At 37.7% G+C, this 27,063-nt stretch overlaps 1 protein-coding gene across 2 annotated transcripts in view; it reads left to right on the plus strand.

Moving 5' to 3' along the window:
• The window catches only part of TIC62 (NAD(P)-binding Rossmann-fold superfamily protein), a 158,752-nt gene that overhangs the window by 77,324 nt on the left and 54,365 nt on the right, over positions 1–27,063 (plus strand). The gene's annotated exons all lie outside the window — the stretch shown is intronic.

Raw genomic sequence — 27,063 nt, forward strand, 5'->3', positions numbered from 1 at the left:
GGCAGATCAGAGGCAGTACAAACATCTAACTTGAAGGAACTATTATATTATATTTGCATTGAAATTATATTTATTGTGCAGCACATTGAATCCTTCATTTGCAATGATTGTACCTGAAATAAACACATACATACTTTAGTACTGTAAGAGAAATCTGTAACTAAACTTTACACCCCAAAATATCCTTGGCATGGGAGGTGCCACAAAATGACTAGAACCAATAGTAAAAAATTTAAAATACAAATTGAGGAATCACACTTTGGTGTTGTATATTAGTTTAGGTTTTTTTTATCTGTTCATGCTTGAACATTGAAGGTACACAAAAGTTGATTCTGCAAAATTATCATCAAACTATTGCTATATTTACATGAACCATTTATCATTTTTTTTTAATGTGCTAAACCCATTATTTCAAATTGTTGGGTGCCAAAAGATGAAAGTTTCACTTTCTAGAATATTCTAATACAGTTATTGGTGCTATATATACAGGGATGAAGTAGGGGTTTAGGACCTCAGTTCCAGAAGTGTAGTTTGTGGGTTTGTCTTGCAAATTGTTGTAATAAGAAGGCCCATGTGGCTGTAGCATGCTACTTTTCCTGTGTATTGTAATGTCATTTCGTTGAAGATAATAGGAAGCAAGTCTTCTTGTCCTTGCAGTTTTGTATTTATTTCTCTGTTGTGTTGTGTGTGTTTGCGTTAGTAAGGGAAGTACCCTTATCAAAGTGGAAGTTACTGAGTGTGTAGATAGATTGCCAAACGTGAGGCAATTTGCATCAGCATCGTGGTTGTGAGTTTGAGAGAGAAGTGTAGAGAATGCCTCCACAAAGGGACTGCAGTAGAAGAGTTATGGGTGTGACAAAAGAGTGTTTTAGAGTTGCCCAGAGACAAGTGCAAGCTTTGCAAGAGGAGTTGCATAGAGGAGCTGATATTAAGGCAAGAGATGAAAGTGAGGATGACTTGAAGAATAGCAAGAAGTAGCTAGAGATCCTAAGGAAGCTAGGTTTTTGAGAGTTATTTCAATCATAGTTGGAAAATTTGGATTCGGAAAAGACTCACCAAGCCTGAAAAATGTGGGAAAAATCAGCCCCGTTTTTTAAATAACTTAGGCAAAAAACTCAGGAAACTAAAAATATAGCTAAAATTTAATTGAAAAGCATAGTTTTTACAAAATTCAATGAGAAGATGCGTCCAATGACTAAAATAATGAGAATACAAAACAAACAAATAATTTCATTCTCATGTGAAATGTTGATGGCTGGAACCAAAATAATAAATAGTTTCTAGAAAACTAGAAGTAATTACATCATTATAATTATATCTTTCTCTTCCCTACCATACTTGCAAATAAGGGAGAGGAACTAGAGGTTGTAGTCCTAGAAGTAGAACTCTGCGCTTGGCGTGATTGTGCCTCCTCACTCAGTATCTTTGTTGATGTGTGTGGCTTTCTCTCCATCTTGGATATAGCTCCTACCGACACTGACAATGATTCCTCATCTGAGTTCTTGTCTATTAAGATAATATCTTTAATATCTTTAGTAAGATATTATCTCCTTAGTTAAATACTCTCTATAATGGTCAACTACTTGTCTGTGGTCCATCTAGATAGGAATGTTTCCTATCCTGTCTCTTTTGTCTTAAGTCCATATAGGAATGTTTCCTATCCTGTCTTCAGTTTCTTTCCTATCCTTGTAATTCTTTATAAGGAACACATTTGTTCCTTTGTTAATCAATCAATCATCTGAGAATCCATTAATCTGCCAATTCTTGAATCTTGTAACATGGTATCAGAGCTAATACTTAAGTTTTTTCAGAAAAATTTATAATTTCTTCGTGAAATTATTTGTTCAAATTTTTTCAAAATTATTTCCATAGATTTTTTCTCAAACCCGCCTAGGGTTTTCGGCCTAGAGAAAATCCCGAATTCGGGTTTGTCTACAAATCTCGTGCAAATCTCGTTACTGCAGGCTGGGAGCAATTGTTTTTAAAAAAAAATTGCGAGCAGTTTTTTTTTGGGAATTTTCCGCAAACCCTACCTCAGCTCGTCTGCAACTCCCGTGTTTTTTCAACACACGTTTTCTGCAACTCCACATTGCATTAATGGTCCGAGTTTTTTTGGCAAATCACAGGTCTGATTGTTGAAAATCGCGGATTTATTTTGGTCTGCGTTTTTTGGCTGCCGTGTTTTAAACGGCTGTGTGTTTTCCATCCACGTGAAACAACAATCTCTGCCCATTTTTGGAGGTCTGATATCGTCGTTCTTGTCTGACGGTTCTGTGTTTTTTCCCAGCAAATACCAGCCACTGCCAAATCGACCATTTTTTCCAGAAAATCAACTGTTTTTTGTAGATTTGACCTCCATGGCTGCTGACTGAATTTCTGCTCGAAACCCTAATTTTTGGAGTCAAAATTTTTTTCTAATCACATATTCGTGGTGAGTTTTTCGAGAGCTCAATTGGGTTGTCATCCATTTTTTCTGGGTGCCTCATTTTTTGTGTCTCAATTTTCGAGCCAACGTATCCAAAAACCGAAAGTAGATTCCTTCTGGATTTTTTGAGCTCTCTTCTAGGTCACTCTGATTCTTCTAGGTCTTTTGGAATTTGCCTTGAAATCTGTGCCTGTTGAATTTCAGCCTTGAAGTTTGTACCTGAATTCTTCAAAATGGCATCTTTGACTAATCTGATGTTGGAGGGAAGTTACAATTCAATGTCCGCAATTATAACCACTGGAAGCAGCGCATGTTAACCATCTTCGAGTATTGCCGTTTGGATGAGCTTCCTGATCAAGGCGAAGCTGCATTTTTCGCCTTTTGAACTGTTTCTATTTTTCTGGGTTTGTTGATTTTCTCCTCAAAAATCATTTCATGTTGTTTGTAATATGCAAGGTTGCGTTAGATTCTGGGTTTTATCATTTTTTCCACAAAAACGAAGTTTTGTAATTGTAATCTGTTTTCAGTCATAACACTCTTCTGGCAAAGCTTCTTGGTTTCAGCATTCTGTAGATCTAGGGAGGGTCTCAGTTATCCCAGAATATTCCGACATCCGTACATTGACTATTAAGGGAGGGTATTAAGATAATATTTTTAGTATCTTTATTAAGATATTATCTCCTTAGTTAAATACTTTCTATAATGGTCAACTACTTGCCTATAGTTTGTCTTTTAGTCTAGATAGGAATGTTTCCTATCCTATCTCTTTTGTCTTCAGTCCATATAGGAATGATTCCTATCCCGTCTTCAATTTTGTTTCTAATTTCATCTTTAGTCTACTTAGAAACAATGTCCTTGTAATTCTTTATAAGGAATGCATTTGTTCATCTGTTAATCAATCAATCATCCGGAAATCCGTTAATTTGCCAATTCTTGAATCTTGTAACGTTGTCGTCTTTCTCAATATCATCCAATGTGAAACCAAATCCACCCTCCTTCTCCACTCCGCTATAGCCTGCCACTCCAAACCAATGATTTCATCCTCCATCAACAATGGAGGCCACTCCCGCATCATCCAGTCATTTTAAGCATCTATATCTGTAATAACCCTAGTTGGTTATGGTTTAGACAAACACTAATTTCTCTATTATTTAGTTGTCTGTTTGACTAACAAACTCTCCAACAATGCAATTGGAAATACAAATATGTTTTTAATATGCTTTGGATTTATCCAAGTTTTAATTTGTGTTCTTGTTAAGCACAAATTTATGCATTAAAAAAATCAGTGCCGAAGATATCGTGAATAACATCATGCTACTAAATTATACAACTTAGAAATAATATCCAACCTTAGATTTCATGAACTGTATTTGTTTTGTAAAGTTGATTCAAACAAGAGCCTTTTTAAAAAGCAATGGCAATTTCTCCCAATGTCCAAGCTGCAATCTGAAACATCTATCTCCACTTTTGGTTTGATGCAGGCTGCTATAAATTAACCTCAGGTCTGAAGATGCCCCTGGAAATAACGTAGGCCTCTACCAATAATTCGCAGGCCTCTAATTCCTCAAACACGTGCCTCTAAAACCCAACCATAGGCTCCAGTAAATACATATAGGGCGTTGCTACCAAGTGTAGGCTTGGTGTGTTGAAAATCGACGCTTCTAAAGGTGACACAAGGCTTTGATTATGTATGCAACTAGGCAGATAATGGAAACACTGCAGATAATTAAAATGACAACCAATTATAATACCAAATGTTGCCCAAATTAATGGCGACAACACCTCCAAATAACTCTAATGGATCCTTAGGCCAAACATAGGTATTTGTAATGTAATAACAGTCTCCAAACATGTCACACTCTTCAACACACACCCGCTTCGAAAAGACAAATTCCATCCAAACTAGTCTCCTTAGCAATAGTATGCATAGTAGAAGACACAATGATTCTCAATTCAATCAAATCTCCTAGACACAGTAAAGATAGTAGGGGAGATGCAACGAATATCCAACATATAATAATCACTATACCTTAGCAATGATTACAAAGACACTTCTCAGCTTCAGACCCTTATACTTCAGCAAAGGCACACAAGTCAATAACCTAAAAGAATCTCACCAAACCAACAAAAACAAGTTAGATTCTTACAAGAAATAACTTTTCGAGCACATGGCTTCAACTATAAAATATGACAATTCCTTGCACTTTTATATTTAATGCTTGACTTAGGCTTATAACTAATTAAATAAATGGTCCCTTGCAATGCAACAATCAACTTAAGTGAAATTTTAAAGTTAAATTATAACATTATATTAAGTCATTTAGTAATTTTATAATAATTTGGCCATTAAAATAATAATAACTTCCAAAATACTTATCCTTAAGTATGTTGTCTGAAATAGGAGTCACGCCTATTATTTCCCCATGTGACCAAATGCACTTTCCAAAAATAGAAAGGGTCCCTCTCAATCATCACCCGACTTGCCATAAATAGTAGCTTCTTGAAACTAAGCCCAACCAAAGTCTAATTTGGCTTAGACAAAGACCAAATTGGAACATATTGAATTGAGAAGAAGACAAGACCCTCCCATAGCCAAGCCTCTACCTCAAAAGACCCTTTATCGACAATAATTAGCCTATGGGGATCACAATAATAGGAATCTCTCAAACTTCGATGCCGACAAAAATTGGGGACATTACAGTCTGCCCTTCCTCAGATTAGTTGTCCCCAAGCAATCTCAGAGACAAATAAGACATAAATCCACCTTGGTCCCAAGGGTAGAATTGTGTAATGTCCCTATGACCACCAATTTTTTACTCACACACTCCAATCTAAATTCCCTTTCAGTAACCACCTCTTTCAAAAAATGATACTTAGTTTCAATGTGCTTAGTCTTAGAATGTAAAAGTAGATTCTTATACATACTAATTATACTTGTATTGTCACAATGCATAATAATAGGTTTGAAAAATATAATACAAATATCTTTTAGCATATGTTTCTTCTTCCACGATCACCAATCTAGCTGACAAAATGTGCCAAACTGAAATAAGTTTGACTGTTGATATTGTTTATTGTATGGGGTAAATAGTTTAATGCATACAGACAATAGACAAGAACATGTAACACATCAGTACTCTTTTTATTATTCGCATATATGCCGAAGAGATTACATAGTGCTTCCAATTATGCTTAAAGTCCATTTCGGACGGTGTACATATAACTTCCCGAAGGGGTGACTCAATCGTCGCACCCATTCGGATATAATTAATTCTACTCATTGGCTTTTTTATAACTTTACCGACAACATGCTAATCTACCCGTTGGCTATTTTATAATTTTATTGACAACATGCTAATCTGCTCATCATCTATTTTATAATTTTACCGACAACATCATCCCCCACAAAAAGAAAAGTCGTCTCCAAGCAACAATTACAAAATATCCGAGACAGATTAACAAAACGAGATACATTAACTGAATAACTATAACAAGATAGATATGTTTCTGTCACACCACTTTCACATTCTTTCCGTGCCTGCATCGAACTGGTCTCCAAAATACGTTGCATCTGTAGCCTTTGCTAACACAATACTATTTCCTTAGTCAAGCTGACCTTGATAGCCACCTGTGCCGCTTTCTCTGTTTCCAACTCCTGGGTACACTGAGCCAAGTGTCACGGTATTGCCTTCAACTGGATGATCAACTCCTCTCGAGCTCTTTATGCATCCACCAAGACAGCCTCACGTCCAACACCTATTCTGAGTGCCTCAAAGCGTATCACCCCTCTCAAAAGGCTTGCTCTGTTGTTTCGTCCACCTCTGGTACACAGACACTCCATGCCTGCACTGATTGATTGTATGGCAATGCCTCCTTCATTCTCCCACCGATCCTGCAAGGGCCATATAGCGACTTCTTTCAACTCTCGGGCGTATGATCCAAACTTCTCTTTTTTGGCCGTACGGCTTTTGCACTTTTCACTTTCATGTATGTTGATAATGTACGGTGCTTGATGTTTTCATTTGTTGAGCTGTACAGTCATATGAAATATCTTCATATGGCCACTTCCACGTCTTTCTGTTGTTTTAATTGCTCCTCCATATGACGTACGGTACTTTCTTCCTCCCAATAATGCTCTTATATGTCCACACGGCCCTATGTTTATCTTCTGCCATATAGAAGGTCGTACGGTGCTTTCTCCTTCACAGACAGTGCATGTGTGTTCGTATTGTAGCCTCTTCTAGTTGTCCGTATGGTTACCTTGTTTGACCAAACGGTGTTGTCTGGCAACGTGTATCACCCTTTGTGGCCGTATAGTTTTGTTCATGTACCGTATGGTGATGTTGTACTCATGTCCGCACGGTACCACACGGTACCCTAGTTGGTTCGTACGGTCCTTTCTTGAATCCGTACGGTTGCTTTGTCTAGGCTGTATAGTACTTCCTTACCTACTTTTAGAAGGCCGTACGATGGTAGCTCCTTGTTTGTACAGTATTTTTCCCTTGCCTTGTGCTTGCCGTATGGTGCACCTCTAGGTCTCTTTCTGCAAATTTCCAACCGTATGGTGTATTGTCAAAGCTTTCTCTTCTCCCACCAGTATTTTTTTGGTTCAATATCATCTCTGAGGTTCGTGGTTTGTACTGTGGCCTCTTCATATTTTATCAACGTATCTTCACTAAACGTATGGGCTAATGTTTCATCCACCTGCGCTTCTCCTTCTTTTAGTTCACTATATTCCTCCGAGAATTCATTTCTTCCTTTTTCTTCTTTGACACCCAAAATGTTGCAGCTTGGGAAGAGTTCATAATCCTCCATCTGCCAGTGAAATAATCCGTTCACTGAATCTAGATCGTCCTCATTCGACCCTTCTTTCAATCTCAATACTCCCTCTTCATCAGGTTCCATTCTCTTCTTCCCCTCGTCATCCCCTCCACCTTCACCTTCGGAATTCGACGACACTGCCTCCTTACCTACAATTTGTGTGTGCAGGTCAATTATGAATCTTCTGCCTTCACGCTACATTGATAGGGTATTCTTCTTCCATTCATGCTTAACCCTTGCTTGTACAAGCCATCCTCGGCCCAGAATGACGTCATATCCTCTCCTCTTCAGCGGGATGACAAGGAAGTTGAGTAGGACGTCTGTGTTCCAATAGTCACTGGTTGTGCCATCAGGACCCCGAGAGGTTTAATGCCGTGTTGGTCCGCCATTAGTAATTGGAACGTAGGTGGCCACAACATCGGTTGTCCCAGCTTCTTCCAGGTATCTTCTGGTAGGACATTTACCCTTGAACCTCCATTCACAATTGTGTCTGAAAGAACCATTCCTAATATACCTATATCTACGACCACCGGATGCTGTCCGGATGTGAGCGCTAGCAGCATTGGGTCCGTTGCACTTGCTCCACTTTCTTTCTCCCTTCCGTGTTCTCCTGGTAATTTAGCAGTTGGAGCGATGGTTGTGAGTGCCAATCGAAGTTGAGGCATTGTGAGCAGCAGATCGTTTATTTTGACTAGTACTTTAGTTTGTAATATCTGTCTTATAATGTTCTGTTTTGCGCAGTTTCTCATAGAGGTACCCGCAGTATCCTTTATTTGTGCTTTTTTTGCTTGCATCCCTTTCTCAATTTTTTCCCATGCTTCTTCCAGTCTCTTCTTTTCCTCCATCAGGTCTAGGTACATTTTTTCCTGTTTCCGTGTGATTGCCAAAACTTCCTTTTCGTCCATCCCGATGCTGATCAAATTTATTCCGGATTTTGATTTCGGGCACTGGGCATCTTCATGATCTCTAGGACCGCACCATCTACATAACAACTTTGGTGTGTTTGCTAATGTACAGTTCCGTGCAAAGTGGCCCCACAAATTGCATGCTCGGCATTGAACCATCGGACAACCGTTTGCATCGTATTGAATTCAGCTGTGGCTTCCATTATTATTGTTGGTATTGTTGTTTTGTCCTCTTCTATTATTTCTGTACCCACTCGAAGTGACATCGTCATTACAACCGTTTGCATCGTACTGAATTCAGCTGCGGCTTCCATTATTATTGTTGGTATTGTTTTTTTGTCCTCTTCTATTATTTCTGTACCCACTCGAAGTGACACCGTCATTGCTGGTGTTTCCGCTCCCTCCCACGTGGAAGTCTCCTGTGTCAGGAGCACTTGTTGATGCCCTCTTATTTTCATATTGAAGGAGCATTCTTTTTTGGAATGACCCATAATTTGGCAGATATCATAGAACTGGTTTTTCTGGCAGGATCCCTTTGTGTGACCTTCTATCTTGCATTCTGTACACCATAGCTCATTTCTCTTTGTCTCTTTCTGCATATTCTTAAATTCCTTCATCATTCTCATCATATCCTTCTGGAGAGCTCGGACCTTCTTACTGTCCTTTTCGTCACCACTGCTATCTCCTTCTGAAGACGAGTCATTTGAGTCGGATGAGCTACTTTTTTTCTTCTTTTTCGTTTTTTGTTCACTCTCTAAGTCCATTGCCTGATTGTACGCTTCGGTGTATGGTGATGGCGGCACAATCTTCATTTTCTTCCTTAACTCCGGGCGTAGTCCTTCAATGAACCATCGCTTTTTTAGCCCATCTACCAGCTTACTTTCTATTTTATTTATTAATTCTTTTAGTTTTTTGGCATATAAACGAACTGTTTCATTTTTCCTTTGCTTTGTGGTGTATATTTCTGCTACAATATCATTGTCGTCTTGCAGCAATTGAAACTTGGTGATAAACTCCTTTTTAACTGCTGCCCAGGAAGTTAATTTTTGGGGATCCGCATCGATAAACCAATCAATTGCTACACTCCTTAGGGTTACTGGAAATTGTTGGACCTATTCATTTGTGTCGGTTATGCCATTCGCTGTCCAAATTGTTTCACACGTCTTATAGTGTCTGATTGGATCGGCCATTCCATCAGCATCAAACTTTGGCAATTTTTCCTTTGGTCCAGCCATTACTATTCGAGTTTGAGGTACTTGTGTACTTGCATTGTTTTGCACTCCTGCGCTGTTCTGCACACATGCACTGTTTTGTACACCGGCGCTGTTCTGAACACCCGTGCTATTTCAGACAGCCGTCTTATTTCCCACAGCCGTGTTATTTGGTGAAGAAGGGTCTTTGGTAAGCAAAGTTGTCCGTTCCGGAAGTGTATCGCGGACGAAGAGTTCACTCCACGCTTGTGCTGTCTCGGTACTCCGAGCCGTGCTAGTTAATTCCCTTCTGTCTGGATTCTCTTCCCTCGGTGTTTACAGGTTAATAAATTCCTCCCTTGTTTCATTCACCAAATCCAACCACTGTCGAGTCTCTTCCAACAATTCCTCGGTGCTTTGGTGTCCGTCGACAATCTGCTGAAACCTCCATGTGCGTTTGGCCTATTGTGCCAAAATTAAATTCCCTTGTGCGGTGTGTATTTCATCTTTTTCCTTTAGCTTATTCTTATTTTTGTTCAGCTGATTCGGCATTAGTCTTCATTTCTTTGCCTACATTCCAGGTCCATTGGGCAACGACGCCAAATGTTTACCATATGGGGTAAATAGTTTAATGCATACAGACAATAGACAAGAACATGTAATACAGCAGTACTCCTTTTATTATTCGCATATATGCCGAAGAGATTACCTAGTGCTTTCAATGATGCTTAAAGTCCATTTCAGACAGTGTACATATACCTTCTTGAAGGGGTGACTCAACTGTTGTGCCCTTCGGATATAATTAATTCTACTAGTCGGTTATTTTATAACTTTACTGACAACATGCTAATCTACCTGTCGACTATTGTATAATGTTACCGACAACATGCTAATTTGCCCGTTGGCTATTTTATAATTTTACTGACAACAGATATCATAGGAGTGAACATTGCACAAAGAAGTAACTTGGTAAGCTGACAAAGATTGCTTCCCCAAATTGTGCAAAGTGAGATGCCATACATATTGTCTAACACATGCGCAATCGAATTATGCACCTAAAAAAGATCATGGACATGAGAGCCAAAAGTAAAACCATAAGTGCTCGGTACCATGCACACATCCCAAAACTCCTTTGTGAGCCCTGTCTGAAATCTCGATGCACAAGAAGGATGCGGAACACTGAGTAGAAGCCTACCCAGAAGGACATTGTACAACATCTGTTGCTCAACAAATGCACTCGTCCCGTTTGAATCAACACTTGTAACTGCAATGGATGTAACCACGTCCTCATCATAACCTATGGCTACAGGAACATCACCAACTACTGCTATAGGAAATTGAACTGTGTTTGTGGATGGGGTAAACTGTGCCCAATTCCACTCAGGTTAGTGATCAACCTCAAAAAGTGAATTGTTATAAGACAATGCTACATCCATGTCGAACTTAGAATTGTCCACAAGCTGAAAGTATGTACTATAATATCAAAATGTCTCTACATCACTCACCTCATAATCAACTTCATGTGTGCTATCAACAACACACACCTGAATGTGTAAAGTAGTGCTGCTAATTACCTCACTGGATGGCTCATCTAGCATGGAAGTAGCTGGTGGTATGACAGTATCATTGCACGGTCTCACTCCCACTATCACTTTATCGCCATCAAATGTATGATCCTAGGAACCCATGCCAACAACTGCATCATCCGACTCAACCAGACAGGAATTCCAATCACACCCCATATCCACTATGCCCAACATATGAGCACTGTCACGTGATAACTTAAAAGGAATGTTTTGCACATCTGTAGCTATCACTATATCATCATGATACCAACAATCCTCACTATTGTGATGCAAATCAGAACTCATGTGCCTATCAATATCCATGTTATCTTCCTCGGTATCATCAATAACATGTACACTATCATCCATTACTCTATCCACAACATTTTCAAACTTTTCTATGACACTAGGTGCAACTGTAATCTCATGTGGGCCATTGCTGATATAAAAATCAGATTTTGGGTTTTGACTGAAAACTTTTTCTTGCTTTCTAATAGTGTCCAATGCCCCATCATGTTTCTTTTGTTGAAAAAACGATATCATGCTCTGCTCAAATTCTGGACTTGAAATCAGTTTTGTCATCCGCTTGTGATTCTGAGTCTACTCATTCACTAACACATTCAACTCTTTCAGAATATCAAACTGTATCTTAGGTTCTTCATCCCTAGGAGGTGAAGTACGTGTTCTGCGGGTATAATGTCTACCCAAAATGAATCTTTTGTCACCATCCACATTACTGAATACCAATCACTAAATCAAACTGATAACTGAGCCCAATTCCTGCAAGCTGGCAGGAAACCGCTTCGATACCACTTTAATAACCATGGTTGGTTATGGCTTAGACAAATGCTAACTTCTTTATTATTTAGTTGTCTGACATTACGTCAAACACTTGGCTAACAAACTCTCCAACAATGCAATTGGAAATACAAATATGTTTTTATTGTTCTTCAGATTTATCCAAGTTTTAATTTGTGCTCGTCAAATACATATATGTGCATTAAAAAAATTAGTGTTGAAGATATTGTAAATAACAATATGCCACTAAATTATACAACTCAAAACTAATATCCAACATTGGATTTCATGAACTGTATATATTTTGCAAAGTCGATTCAAACAAGAACCTGTTTTAAAAGCAAAGGCAATTTTCCCCAATGTCTAAGGTGTAATCTGAAACATCTATCTCCACCTTCTACTTTGATGAAGGTTGCTATGAATTAACCGCAGGTCTCAGGATGCCCTTGGAAATAAATGCAGGTCTCTACCAGTAATTTGTAGGCCCCTAATTTCTCAAACACGTGCCTCAAAAATCCAACCACAGGCTCTAGTAAATACATGCAAGGCGTGGCAAACAAATGTAGGCCTGGTGTGTTGAAACTCGACACTTTTGATGGTGATGCAAGGCATTGATTATGTAGGCAACTAGGCGGATAATGGAAACACTGCCAATAATGAAAACGACAACCAATTATAATACCAAATGCTGCCCAAATTAATGGTGACAACACCTCCAAAAAACGCTAATGGATCCCCAGGCCAAATGCAAGTATTTGTAATGTAATAACAATCTCCAGACACATCACACTCTTCAACACAAACCCGCTTCTCAAATACAATTTCTAGATTACTAGCAGAATCATCCAAACTAGTTTCCTTAGCAACAGTATGAACAATAGAAGACATAATGATTCTCAATTCAATCGAATCTCCTAGATGCAATAATGGTAGTAGGGGAGATGCAACAAATATCTAGCATATAATAATCATTATACCTCAACAGTGATTATGAAGACACTTCTCAGCTTCAAACTCTTATACTTAAACAAGGGCACAAAAATCAATAAGCTCACAAAATCTCACCAAATCAACAAAAGAAAACTAGATAATTGGATGATTCATTTGCTTCATGAAGCCACCTTTTATAATCCACTCGGCTTCACCAATGCACCATTAGTTAGAAGCTTCTATTAGATTGTTTTAATAAATAACTTTTCTAGCACATGACTTCAAGTTTAAAATATAAAAACTCCTTGAACTTTTATATTTAATACTTGACTTAGGCTTATAATTAATTAAATAAATGGTCCCTTCCAATGCAACCTTCAACTTAAGTGAAATTATAAATTTATAATAAGCCATTTAATGATTCAATAAGAATTTGGCCATTAAAATAATAATAACTCCCAAAACACTTATCCTTTAAGTATGATGTTTGAAATAGGAGTCACACCTATTATTTCCCCATGTGATCAAATGCACTTTCCTAAAATAGAAAAGGCCCCTCTCAATCATCACCCGACTTGCCATAAATAGAAGGTGCATGAAACTAAGCCCAAACAAAGTTCAATCTGGGTCAAACAAAGATCAAACTGAAATATACTGAATTGTGAAGAAGAGAAAACCCTCCTATAGCCAAACCTCTGCCTCAAAAGACCCTTTATCGACAATAATTAGCCTACAAGGATCACAATAATAGGCCAATCTCTCAAACTATGATGCCGACAAAAATGGGGACATTACAATATCGTCCAAATCAATTGGACCAACAGATGCTTCCTGTGCATTTCTTATGCACAACCAAAGATTATATTGCAAATAGACAAGGTCTTTGAGGCATATTTGGACTAACTTGTTTCTCTTCTTTGTGTGAATGGAGTGAAATAACCAGCTATTGCGCTCAGAATGGATCGAGCTACAAGGTTAGCACAATATTCTGAAAGCAAATTTCTTTATATGTGGATTATTTCCACCCCAACTTTGCAATGAAGCATCTATAAAATAAAATATTGAGAAGTTAGAAGTGAAGAGAAAACATAATTTATCAAAATGCGAAATTGCAAATGTTTTACTTGGGGTTTGAGTGCCTCTTGCTCTCTTTGCCAGCTTTGAAGAGAATAATTTACCCTTTGGTCCACATACATTTGTTGTACCAGATTTGAAGCAGCCTGCAAATCGGGTATGATGACAACTTCAGACCGCTTTCATTTTACCTTAATGAGATCTATTTCATTTGATTAATCACGAATTAGACACACACACACACACACACACACACACATATTTATAGTTGTTAATAATGTCCAATGGAAATTAAGTTATAGTAACCAATATTGATTAACATAGAGACATGTCTCTTCTACTCCTATATATATATATATATATGTATGTATGTATGTATGTATATATGCATTTGGATCTGCACTTGGAAAATACATAAAACATATACAGTGCCATTAATTTGCTTTTAATATTTTTTGATTTCAAATCTTCCTTTTGAAGTATTGATGTGTTGGACTATATATCGGAAGTTGTATCATTTCTAATTGCTGTAAGTTCAATCTGTGTTAGGGAAAGTGTTGTCTCTTTATTGTTTATTTGGTGTATCACCTCTTTTCTACATTTTATTCAAGTTTTTCATTAAAGGTTGTTTGTTTTTCCTTTTTACATCAGGTTTACAGTTATACACTAGGATAGGTGAACATCAAGTTAATACCATATAGGAACCGGTCAAGAACTTGGAGGTTCAATCATTTTGTATTTTTTTCCAATGTTAGTCCAAAATTGGGAAAGTTTTAGGACCTTGGCATTACGGTTCAAAATTTTGGAGTTAACAATTTTGGCACGCCTAGTGGGATGGTTTGCAGCTAGAAGTTAGAGATAATTTTCTGTTGTTATTATATGCTGACAATGTATTTAAATTTTGCATATCTGGCGTCTCTTTTTGTGAAAGTTTAAGTAGATTAGTGCTTTTAAGATTTATGAGAAAAGTTTAGACAAGGAGTTCTGGTTCTTTTGAATATCTACAATTGGAAACTCAAAAAAGGTGTGGAAGGACTCTTGCCAGATTAAAGCCAGCTAAAATGACACATCATTCAACACCTGATATTCGAGTTTATAGAAGAAGAAATTGCTCAAGTGAAATGAATGTCGAGCATTCAACAAGTCCAACTTGCAGAACAGAGCTATTTGAACTTAAGGTTTATGTTGTTTTCACTGAAACAACAAGTACAAGTCCTGCAATGACTACAAGTGCCTTTGCTATGGTCACTACCATTCAAGAAGCCTTTGTTGTAGGTCTAGTACAGCAATAACAAACATATTTTTAGCCACCACCAATGGTAGCACTGAGGGCTTTTGCATTTGTGCCCTTTAATTAAGGGAGTCAATTGAGTTTAGCATAGCACAATGGTATTCCTTTGGTAGCTCTCAAAGCATTACGAGATTTCATTGGAGAAGATCAAACCACAGCTTTTGAGCATATCAGAGACATAGCATCTCTTTTTAATGTTCATCATGTGACACAAGAGAATGTGGCTGTCAGACCATTGGCTGCATCCTTCAGAGCAAAAGCACTAGAGTGGTTCAGATGCTTGCCTATAGCTTCAATCAATACATGGGATGAGTTGGGTGATGCTTTCACCAAGTTTTTTGAGGTGAAATCTGATCTTGTAGAGAAGTCAACAACAATCAAAAAGGGCTCCAGAAGAACAAATGACAAATTTCAACACTTGTTTTCAGAAAACGTGGAATAGGATACCCATTGCAGTGAGGCCAAGTGCTGATTATGCCTTCTTATACTATGTGAAAAGTTTAAACAAACGACATTTCTGTCATGATTTAGTCTATGGGAGGTACTCATTACCTCAAGCATTTGCTATAATGGTAAGGGTGGAAAATACTCTCATACAGGCAAGTAAGATTGCTCCTAGGCCTCCCTTGCCCATTTTTTAATATTGAACCTAACATGCCTGTGCAAATTCGACCTTCCAATCCTTTGCCAGTTGTTTCCAGCCAAGAAATCACCATTGCAGGATCTTCTCAGGAGTTGTAGGAGATTATAAAAAGCCAGCAAAAGATTGAAAGTCTAATACAAACTTTTGGCAATGAGCTGGTATACCTTAGAATCAACAATTTCAGCCTGGACAACCATATCAGGCCCAACATAACACTGCAAATTAAGGACATCAGCAGCAAAATCAAGGTCTGTTCCAAAGTAGGCAAAATTATCAAGGTTATAGTGCTACAAATAAGCAGAATGTAAATCAAAGATCATACAGACCTTATAGGATAGCACATCTTAATGCTGCCAATCCCATAAAAGATGTTGCGTGGTTGCTGATTTCAATTGGTGTTATCCTTGTCCAGCCTCACAATTAGTCCACCTACTCTAATGGGGTCGTAAATCAAGCACTAATGGCCAAGGGGACTTCAAGCACACAGCCTATACCTGAGTCTGAACATAAACAACGACATCATCAAGATATTCCTCCTGTTGATGCGACTTTTTTGAATTGGCATGAAGAAGAGGTTTGTGTTGTAAATGGTAATGATCCTCAAGTTGTTAATACGAGGTCTAAGAAAAGAGCACTTGATAATGAAAATGACAATAAAGATAACAATGTAGTAGTTGTCGGATCATCTGTGCCTAATGATCAACAAGCACCAGAAAGGAATCTTTGAAATGCCAACAAAGAAGAGCAACAACTAGTACAACCTGCTGCTACAAAGGTTCAGCCTAAGGTACATGCGACTGTGCCATTGAATATTGTTGAAAATTATGAAGAAAATGAATATTACAATGTCAATATGGGATTTGTTGGCCATACCTGGTCAAACAGATTTGTTAAAGAAAGCCTTATCGGATGAGATTATTTTTAAACAAGCTGCTAATGATCCCCACAAGGCTGTGTTAATAAATTAACCTATTGTTCCTGATGACAACAGTAAGAAGGGGAGCGGGGTACAAGGTAAAGTTATCAAACCCCCTCCTTTTATGTTTCATTGATCATAGGAGATAAATTAGTCCATAATTGCATGGTAGACAGTGAGGCAACTAATTCAATTGTTTCCAAGAAGGTTGCTGATAAGTTAGAGTTCAAATATGAGCCTCTAGCGAAAGGAGAAAGGAGTGGTGCAATTAGATGGCACATCAGTTAATACTGTAGGCCTCGTAAAAAAATGCCAACATGACTCTTCATGCTTGCTTCAATTTTTCCATTACCCAAGATATCTATGACATAGATTTGCCACCATATTTTGCCCTTTGCCTATCACGAGATTTCACAATAAAGATAGGTGGATATCTATCTTCTCGTTGGTCACATATGCTATTTCAATCTAGGTACGGGACTAAGGTATCCATTAGATCTGAAGTATGTGCCAAGGATCATATTGAACCTTATGTTCCTAATCCTCTTAATGCTACTTGTGTTGTTTTTGATCAAGAAGAGCATGGTAATCACGCTTCCAGAAAGACGTAGGTTTAAGAAATTTCAGACATTCTTTTGGATGAATGGGCTATAGAAAATGTTTATGATAGTTAGAACAACAACATGCAAGATGTTAGTTTTGGTACTTATATGATCTTTGATCCTGATGCCACTATGCCTAATCTTGTTTATGATGTCACTCATGATTCCGAACAGAATAATCAAGTTTGGAAACTATCTTTGGATGGTTCGAAAATAAAAAATTGGAGCTGGTGGAGGAGCTATGATAGTTTCACCACAAGGTGAAAAATGTTATGCTGCATTTAGTTTTTCATTTGCTTGTTCAAACAATGTAGCAGAGTACGGAGGTCTGATCCAAGGTCTTGAATGGGCATGTAAAAGGGAGATTGAATGCGTCAAAATGTTTGGTTATAGTGAGCCGGTTGTTAACCAGGTAAGAGGCTTAAATGCAGTGAAGAGTGATACTTTAAAGTTGTATAAGCATAGAGCTTGGGATTTTATCAAGGAACTTTCTACCTTTAATATAATATCAATTCCAAGGAGCAAAAATCAACACACTGATAGGTTAGCTGTTGTTGTTGCACAATTGGACATTCTTGTTGAAATCAGCAAGGAAAAATCATAGCAACATGCAAAGTGGTGGTAAGACCCTCTATAACTGGCAATCACATTAATTGGCAGGTTTTTGATTCTGATGAGCAAGTTTTAAGTTTTCTACTGGAAGATGAAACTTCTATTAAAAAAAGGAAGGTTGTTAAGTTTGATTTCTGATATATTCTTCTCATTTGGAGTGTATAGGGGGAAGTTTTTTTGAGTCTAGGAGCCTTTGTATTTTCTGGGAGATCATTGTGCTGTCATTGTTCCATTATTGTATTTGATTTGGAGTATGCATTTCCAAAGCCTTTGAGAGCTTTTATACAACATTTTGGATCTATTTCTGATATCATATTTGTATGCAGATTGGTGATTGATGTTCTTTTTGTGTTTTATATCTGAAACCTTTTAAGTTTGTCTCCTTTTGGCATCTTTTTCTATAGGACTGTTCTACACAGGTCAGAGGTTGTATTAATTTTATGAGGTATTAATTGTGATTAAATTCCTTTTATTTTTTTCTGATTTCAAATCTTCCTTTTGAGGTATTGATGTGTTGGATTGTATATCAGAAGTTGTAACATTTCAAATTGTTGTCAGTTCAATCTGTGTTAGGGAAAGTGTTGTCTCCATGTTTATTTGGTGTATCACCTCTTTTCTGCATTTTATTCAAGTTTTCCATTGAAGGTTCTTTCTTTTTCCATTTTCCATCAGGTTTACTGTTATCCACTAGGATAGATGAGTATCAAGTTAATACCATATAGGAGCTGACCTAGAACCCGAAGTTCAATCATTTCGTAATTTAACCACAAGCTTTTGATTGTTCCAATGTTACTCCAAACTTGCTAAAGTTTCAAGACCTTGGCATTAGGGTTGAAAATTTTGGATTTAACAATTAACCACGAGTGCCTTGAGTAAAGAGCGACATGGACTTCTCCCAAAATCATTTTTCGAATCTTTGAGTCCTTAGGAATGTACATCCTACCATTATATCTTATTAGCCCATCTCCTTCCAGTTGGTATCCTCCATATCTAATATCTTGAGAATCCCTAAGGAGTGCTTGACATAGCTCCTTATAAAATTTGTCTCTTGGTAGACACTTGAGTACTAGCTCCCTAAGCCTAGTATTTATGCTACCATAGTCGAAATATGTCTTTGCCGATTTAAGGCATCAACTACTCCATTTTCTTTACCCTTGATAAAACTAATCTCAAAATCATAATCTGCTAGAAACTCTAACCACCTCCTTTGGCGAGCATTAAGATTAGGTGGGGTGAATATGTACTACAGTCCATGATGGTTGGACCTGAGCTCAAATGGTTTCCCAATTAGATAATATCTCCACATCTGTAGAGTGTGGACAATGGCTACTAACTCTAAGTCATGTGGTGTATAATTTTGTTTATAATTTTTCAACTTCCCAGATTCATAAACAATGACTTGGTCTTCTTGCATTAGGACACCCCTTAGTCCTCTCGATGTATCTGTTATGACCACAAAGTGACCGTCAAGGTTTGGCACTCTAAGTATTGGTGTAGTGGTTAGCTTCTCCTTCAAGTATTCAAATGTTGTTTGAAATATTTTGGAGTAGAAAAACTTTTCCCCTTTCCTTTGCAGTGTAGTGATGGGATACGCTATGCTAGAGAAATTTGTAACAAATTTTCTGTAAAAACTTGCTAGACCCATGAAGCTTCTGACCTCAGACACATTCCTAGGGATCGACCATTCTTTGATTGCCTCGATCTTGGTGGGGTCTACTGCTATTCCCTTAGCTGAAATAATATGCCTTAAATATTGGATTTCATTCTAATAAAAAGAATAGTTAGATAACTTACCATACAACTTATGCTTGGGCAATCTCTGCAAAACTATCTCAAGATGTTTCTGGTGTTCTTCCTCATTCTGAGAATAGATGAGAATAGCATCGATTAAAACCAACAAAAACTTGGCTAAGCAATCCTGGAATATACTATTCATGATTTTCATGAAAGTTGCTACAGCATTAGTTAGCCCAGAGGGTAGAACTGTGAACTCATAGTGTCCATAGCGGGTCCTGAAAGCAATTTTGTGAATATCTTCTTTAATATGAAGCTAGTGGTAACACGATCTATGATCAATTTTGGAGAACACTATTGCTCTTCTCATTTGATCAAATAGATTATCAAAAATAGTAAGGGGATATCTATTCTTAATGGTGACCTTATTAGGCATTCTATAATCTATGCATAGCTTCATAGTTCCATCCTTTTTCTGGACAAACAATATTGGGGCTCGGCAATGGGAGACACAAAGTCAGATGAGCTTCTTATCCAATAAATCTTGCAACTTGTTATTCGCATTTTGGACTTGGTTCAATTGATTTTTCATGGTCTCTGGGAAAGAGGTTTAAAGGTGGTCTTGAATGTTGGACTTGAACCAATTGGTTCAAGGTTCAAAGGTTCAAAGTTGTCCTTGTCTCATGCTAGGAAGTTTTCTCATTTCTCGCCTTTTGTTGAACCCGAACCTTTAACTTGAACTTATGAATCAATTGGTTCAAGGTTCAAAGTTCAAAGGTCCATTCTACGTACTAATTTGTACTCGACATGAAATTTTTTCTTTGCTAGCACACTTTGGTGCTTTTGCTTGAAGTTGAATTTTGAACTCCTTAATGGGTCAATTCAAGTTCAAAGTTTAGTTCAATAGGGTTAATCTCAGTCATTTTAGAGTTTGTTTTTAGTGAGCACTATGTCCCAATATATTCTTGGCAAAACGAACTTGAATCTTGAATTGATCAATTCACATTTCAAGAATTCAAAGTCATAAGCTAAAGTGCTAGCCACCCATTGACACGTGGTAGTGCAAAGGTACTTAACCTTTCCAAAAAGGATGAAAAGACATTCATTAAATTGCAATTGGTAAAGATAATGGTGGGAGGAAATTTAGTACGTGTGAAAGTAAAGGTACTCATTAATGAGTAAGACGCCTTGTCATATTGATACTTTCCCCTATCATTTAGTGAAAGTGTCCTCCAGGTCTATTCTTCCATAAAATCCCTTTTTTGGTTATTCTACCATGATTGTATGAGGTAAGTGCTTTGTATTTTTGTGGAACTAAAAGCAGGTGATGAGTTAGTGTTTTCATCAAGAGATTTTTGTGCATTTTAGTGTAGTGTGTTTTTATTTTATTTTCTAGTAAAACAAGCTCCTTTGGCTTCTTTTCTGGCCCTTCTTTGATTGAATGTATGTTTGAAAATATTCAAATTCCCATGGCCGCTTCTCGCCCCAAATCACCAAAAGCAAAGAGACCCACACCCCTAACAAACTTCCTACCAGAATTAGGAGACACCACGCTTGTAGATGAGGAAATTGAAAGGGTTGTGTCAAGATTTGGAAAAGCTAGAATCTGAGTCCATTGTTGCAAAGGTGTCTGTAAGTGGGTTGATACAAGCCTGGGGGTTTTCTGAAGCCATTCTTTGTCTCAAACTGGTCCTTCATTGTAGGGAAAAGTATGATGCCACAGAAAAGTGTACCAAAATTGACAATGGTGAAGTCCTAGTGTATGTGAACCGTATCATGGTCATGGGCGCCTTAAGAATCCCACCAAGGTATATGAAGACTGGACTATTAGCGTGACATACTCCCAGTTCACCACAAATGCCAAGGTTTTAACAACATCATTGCCAAGAACTGACTTTTAAAACCCAAAAAAGGTGGTTCTCGCCTACCTAGGCCCTCGGCACGAGAGCACATGATTCCAAAAAGTACAAATGTCATCATTCTGTTGAACATAATAAAGGGGAATCAACATGCTTTCCTTTGGGAAAATTGGATGTATTTCTTTATTCAAGGTATTCTAGATGAAACTAAATACATTGACTAGGCAGAAATAATAGCAGACAGGTTGCATGAAGCACTTCCACAAGTGTCTGGAACCGTGTGTTTTTATATGTGATCCTACCTATTCTATACTCTAGCTAGTTGCAAAGAATGGGAGGGTTTGCCTCACCAAGTTTGGGTTGATAATATGACTATCTATAACTATTACCCCCTACTTCAAAAAAAGAGGAACCCTGAAGATTTCAAAAGGGTGCTAGATACTTTTCTAGCCAGACTAGTTTTCGAGTTACAAGGGAAAGTAGAAGATTGTCGAAAGAGGCAGCTCAGCTGATCACAATCAATGGCAATTTCTTTATTCGATTCCCTAAATTTACATACTTGAGGATTGGTGGGTACTGAGGTAAACGTCTAAAACTGCCAAGATATTGCTTAGACCAATATGTATTGATTGAAGTATGCTAATAAGTCGTAGATATAGATAAAAATTGCAAAGCTAGGAGAGGCTCCAAATACACTTTCCCTATCGAGCTGGGTCACTATTGTTGCAAAAGCATTCAAGATGCTTTCAAGCTAGAGTCTGAACTACAAACTATGAACTTGAAGCCCTATTTGGCTCTATCCCTGTTTGACTGTAAGGGTCTTGCACAGTCTCAGTTTGAATTTTGTCCCTCCTTCGCTCATGAATGTCAAATAGAAGATTATTGGGCCGACTGTTAAGATGACTTTGAAGTAAGGTAAAGGTGGTTGTCTAGGTTCACTTTGAGGCAAATTGTGGAATTCCAGCTATAGATAGACACCACAGGTGTTGAAGAAGAGCATAATGAGGAAATGGTTGACCCCAAATTTTTTGAACAATTCGAAGCTTTCCCTATACCTAAATTGGGTTGGAGCAGACCAGAAGAGGATGATCTTCACGCCAGAGCCCTCCTTGTCATCGACAAACTGAAAAGTGGTTCAAAGAAAAGAGAAAGTCGAGATTGGGACAAGCAGAATAGGGCCCTCCGATAGGCTCGACTAGTTCTAGCCCTGCATTGCCTCCTCATATTGATAAAGTTGTCCCATGTTCTTCTCTAGGTGTACAAGAACCTGAATCTGAAGATGAGCCTTCTATTCAAAAGATAGTTCAAATTCAACCTTTGCCTAGGGTTATATGTTCATGTAGCCCAAAGAAAGAAGGCACAAGAACCCATTATGGTTGACTTGGACAAGGAGAAAACCGAAGTTGAACCAATAGCAAAGTCCACCGTGGAAAGCATTCCGAAATCCATGAACCAGGGAAAAGAGCAAACGATTGATAGTGCTAATACCTTGAGTTCGTTAGCTATTGGAAACCCTTTAGATTTTTAGACAACTCAGCCTAAAAGTAGTTCCTCTACACCCAATTGGTTATCTGAAAATTCTATTTCAAGGGGAATAATGGCGAAGAAATTTCCTTTAGATTCTTTGCTCTTATTCCCCTTGAAACAGATTTTTTGGGCTTAAAGTTTTTAAAGCTCTTTTTGTGAGCCCCGTCAAGAGTGGTAGTGTTCCAATTGACCTTTCTTTTGTTGTCTAGATGGAATCATCCTTCCTAACCTTGTGTTCCTGACAAATGCCCCTTTCAAGGGCTCCTTTCATGTTTCATGGAGTCAACACATCCACTGCTCCCCCAATTCTTTTATTCAAACCCATAACAAATTTCCCAACCTTGAGGTTCCTATCCTGCTGATAGGAAGAGATATTTCAGTAGTCAAGTGAATTTTTTCGAGTATCTATGTACTGTTAGGTCCCCTTGCTTGATTTCGAAAGTCTATTAAGAGTTTGGGGTAGCCATTGGTTCTTGAAGATGGCGACAAATATGTCCCAGGTGATATTGGTAGTCTTGATGTTCAATTCTATCTTGGTGCTTCCCCACCAAGTAGCTTCTTCCCTAGAAAGGTTGTGGATTCCCAGAACTGCCTTAGAGGATTCAAAAAAACTTCTAAACTCAAAATATTGTTCTATTTCTATCAACCAAGTGTCAGTGGCTTCACTAGATTCAGATCCGAAAAATTCTTGGGGGTTTAATCTTCTTAATGTCGGTAGGAAGATCACTATCTCATCTCTTTTTCTTTTTTGGATGGTGTTTTAGGAGGTCTAGTTTTGTGTGTATTGTGAGCAGATAACTCTTGCTTTGTTTTAGGAGGGGAGGAGTGAGTATCCTTCTGTCCTTCCCCAAGTTGGGTTGGCAAGGTATTCATTCTTTTCTCCATGTTTTCCATCTTAGTTTGGGTGTCCCGCAAGACTTGGACCAGAAGGTTATTGGGGTTCTGAGAAATGGAATTCTGAGGGATGGAATCCTTAGGAACGGTCTCATTGGACTTCTCATTCTCTACATTGCTTCCATTGTTTTCCATGGTGTTTGTTTCCTAAAATATACAATTGATTCCTTAATCACTATTATGTTTCCATACATTTTCTCAAAGATAGAGAGGATACGATTGTTTTCTCAAAATAAATTAAATACAAAATGCCGTTTGTTCTCATTATTCTTCAATTAACAAAATAGAGAGTTGTTGCTACTGCAACCATATTTATTTACAAAATTCCTCCCTCTTCTTTGGGTACATAAAGATAGTTTATCAAAATTTCTTAAGGAAACAGACACCCTATTCCTAGGTATCCCGTCCGCTTCCTTCCTTGGGCTTTTCATGTCCTTTACAAGGTACATGATAGATCATAAGTGGATTTGTTTGTTTGGCATTCCATGTTTGAATGAGTTTGTTTGTCATAATTGCCTTTCTATCAAGAGTCCATTTGACTCCTTCCTTCTTGATCCGAAGCAAAGCATGGGCTAAAGTTCCATCATCCTTGGGTACACTACAATAGGAGTAGTCAAATTTTGACATGATTTTAATTTGAAAGAAGAATATGGGATGACGGGGTTTTTTTCGAGGAGTCATTTAGGTGTGCATCTTGTTTCCATTTTAACATTACGTTTTCAGTTTTCTAAGCAAGACAATGATGAACCCAAGGTTCAGTGTCGAACAGAGCTCTAATACCATATTTAACATGCTAAATTTTCTCACTCCTAAATAATCAACTAATTATAAACAAAAAAATAAATCTTTCTTATTCACATGAAACAACTATAATAACTACTCTACACATTCAAATGAAAATAATCAACAGCTATAATAGAATAATTGAATCCTAATACAAGGAGAGAGAGAGTAATTGATCTAACAAATTAACCAATTAAGATATCTTTAATTGAAAATGCAATACACAGAGTAAAGTACCCACTTTAAAGAAGATAACTTGAATGCAGATCATATCCGTATCTTGTGCAAGTGTTGGCATTTGGTGGAGATGAGAAGCATTGTTTGAAATATCCCAAATGGATATTTGCTTTGCTGCTGCTATAATATTTAATTATATAAATTATATTTTGCTGTAGATTTTTCTTTGATCTTATAGAGCTAGGCAAAAGTTGCAGAAGAATGTTGTTTCTTTTTGTATTTTTCAAAATATAGGTATTACAATGAATAAATAACAACAACTGATAAATAGAAGTAATAGAAATAATATGCAACAATACATACTAATCCGAAAATGATTCTAAAACCATACCAACAGAGTCTGATTTATTTGAGAATAGTACCAATACAAATGTGCTTCAAACAAGATGGATGCCAATTGAAAATGGGATCCAGGTGAGCTGCTCTAATAAACGCCAGGTTGAACCAAAGTGGCCATCTTCCCAAAAAATCCATTGCCTGCAAGGTGTAACTGCAATACTAGAAACTGATCCACTGCCTTGGTCAAATTGTATGCATAGGAACCTTCGAATCTAATCTTGTTGAGGGCTATGTCCCAACAAATCTGCTCTCAGCACTAAGGTTTGCGTCCCAGGTGAGGAATGCTCTTCCAGAGCAATGGCGTCCAAAATAGGATGATAAAATGATAAAAGATACTCCTCTTCAGGTTGCCTTCTCCTTATATCCCCTCTCCAAGGCAATTCAAACCCTAAAAGAACCCTAAAGTGGATTGCATTTGAACTTTATAACATAACATTATTTTCCTAATAAAGGCGTCCAAATAGAAGGAAATCGTTACTTTATTAATGACAAACAACTCCAAGCATCAAATAAGTCCCGACAAGTGATAATCAAATACTAGAGATTGAGCTCTTTCCAATGAGCTATCACAAATAGGCAAATCAATCCAAATGGAGCCAAAAAACTCCTTATTACTCCAAAATGGCCAAACACTTAGCCTTATTTAAATTATTAAAATGCTAACTTAGGAGAATATTTAAATATATTAAAATATTTCCCAAGTAGCCAAGGAACAACCCAAACACCTCTAAAACATGAAACTGAGTTTGTGACCTGCCTGTGATTGATGCCGGACAACCTGGGCCAACTGGCAGTCACACCCTCAAATCTAGGGATACTCCTAAAATATAGGGAACAAATCCAAATCTCCTGAAATTGAGACCAGGGGGTGATCTCATAGAACCTCAAATCTGGAAACGTCACCACCTCCTAAAAGGTAGGAATCTCCTCCTACAATCAAGGAAATGCCTCCTAAAATCAAGGAACCGCTCTCAATTGATCTACTTTTGCTTGTCATACCAAATTCGGACACTGAAAACCTTGACTGAGTCCTTGATCACCACTACCAGCCTACTAGACTCCATAATAGGCTAACTCTCATGTCACTGCTAGACAGAGTTAAAAAGGGAACATGGTATTGTCAAGGGCTTATTCTCCCAACCGAAGACCCGGGATTAGGCATGGGACACCCTTGTCCTGCCACTAAGCATCCTAGTGTTAGAATGTCGTCTAGGCAGCCAGATAGGTTATGGAGTCCTTTCCATCAACCCATCTCTCTGACTGCTAGCAACCCTAACCTCGAGGGATCATAGTAGCAAGCATGCCACTAAACCTACCTTGGCAGGGGTTTAAATGGACACTATGTGCCCGATCACCCACCGCTTGACATGATAACAAGATTAGTACCCCTTGATCACCATGACCTGACTCAGTCTACATTACTTGTTAGGAGCATTAATTGTTTACTTTAATTATGATTTCTTCCTTTTATCGTGCAAGTATAACTTCTTGTTCATATTCTATCAGTCCACACTCTTCATCTTGACCTCGCTGGTCATCCTTGATGAATCTCAGTATCGTTGTCTATATTGATGAACATTCACTGTTTATCACATTCAATTACTTTCTTCCCAACCTAAGCTTAGGACATATATTTTCATAATGATTTCATGTTATTTATTTTGAGTTTCCTTAACTCATTGAGAGAGCTTCATCTTATCTCAGAGTCATATTGAGGATGCCCCTGTATAAGTATTGCACGGGGTAAGATATCCTTCCAATTCTGATTCAAGTTCTAAAAGAACAATCATAACAACATGCAATAATTAATTGTGATCCTTATGCATGCTTTATGCTATAAACTTATGCAAACAAGGCATTCCAATCAGAGCTAGTCTGTTCGGCTCTATCTAATGTATATTAATGTTTGTTTCAGAAT

Source organism: Cupressus sempervirens, chromosome 4 (assembly GCF_028749045.1).
Source record: "Cupressus sempervirens isolate cs-2001-9-10 chromosome 4, ASM2874904v1, whole genome shotgun sequence".
Classification (NCBI taxonomy): domain Eukaryota; kingdom Viridiplantae; phylum Streptophyta; class Pinopsida; order Cupressales; family Cupressaceae; genus Cupressus; species Cupressus sempervirens.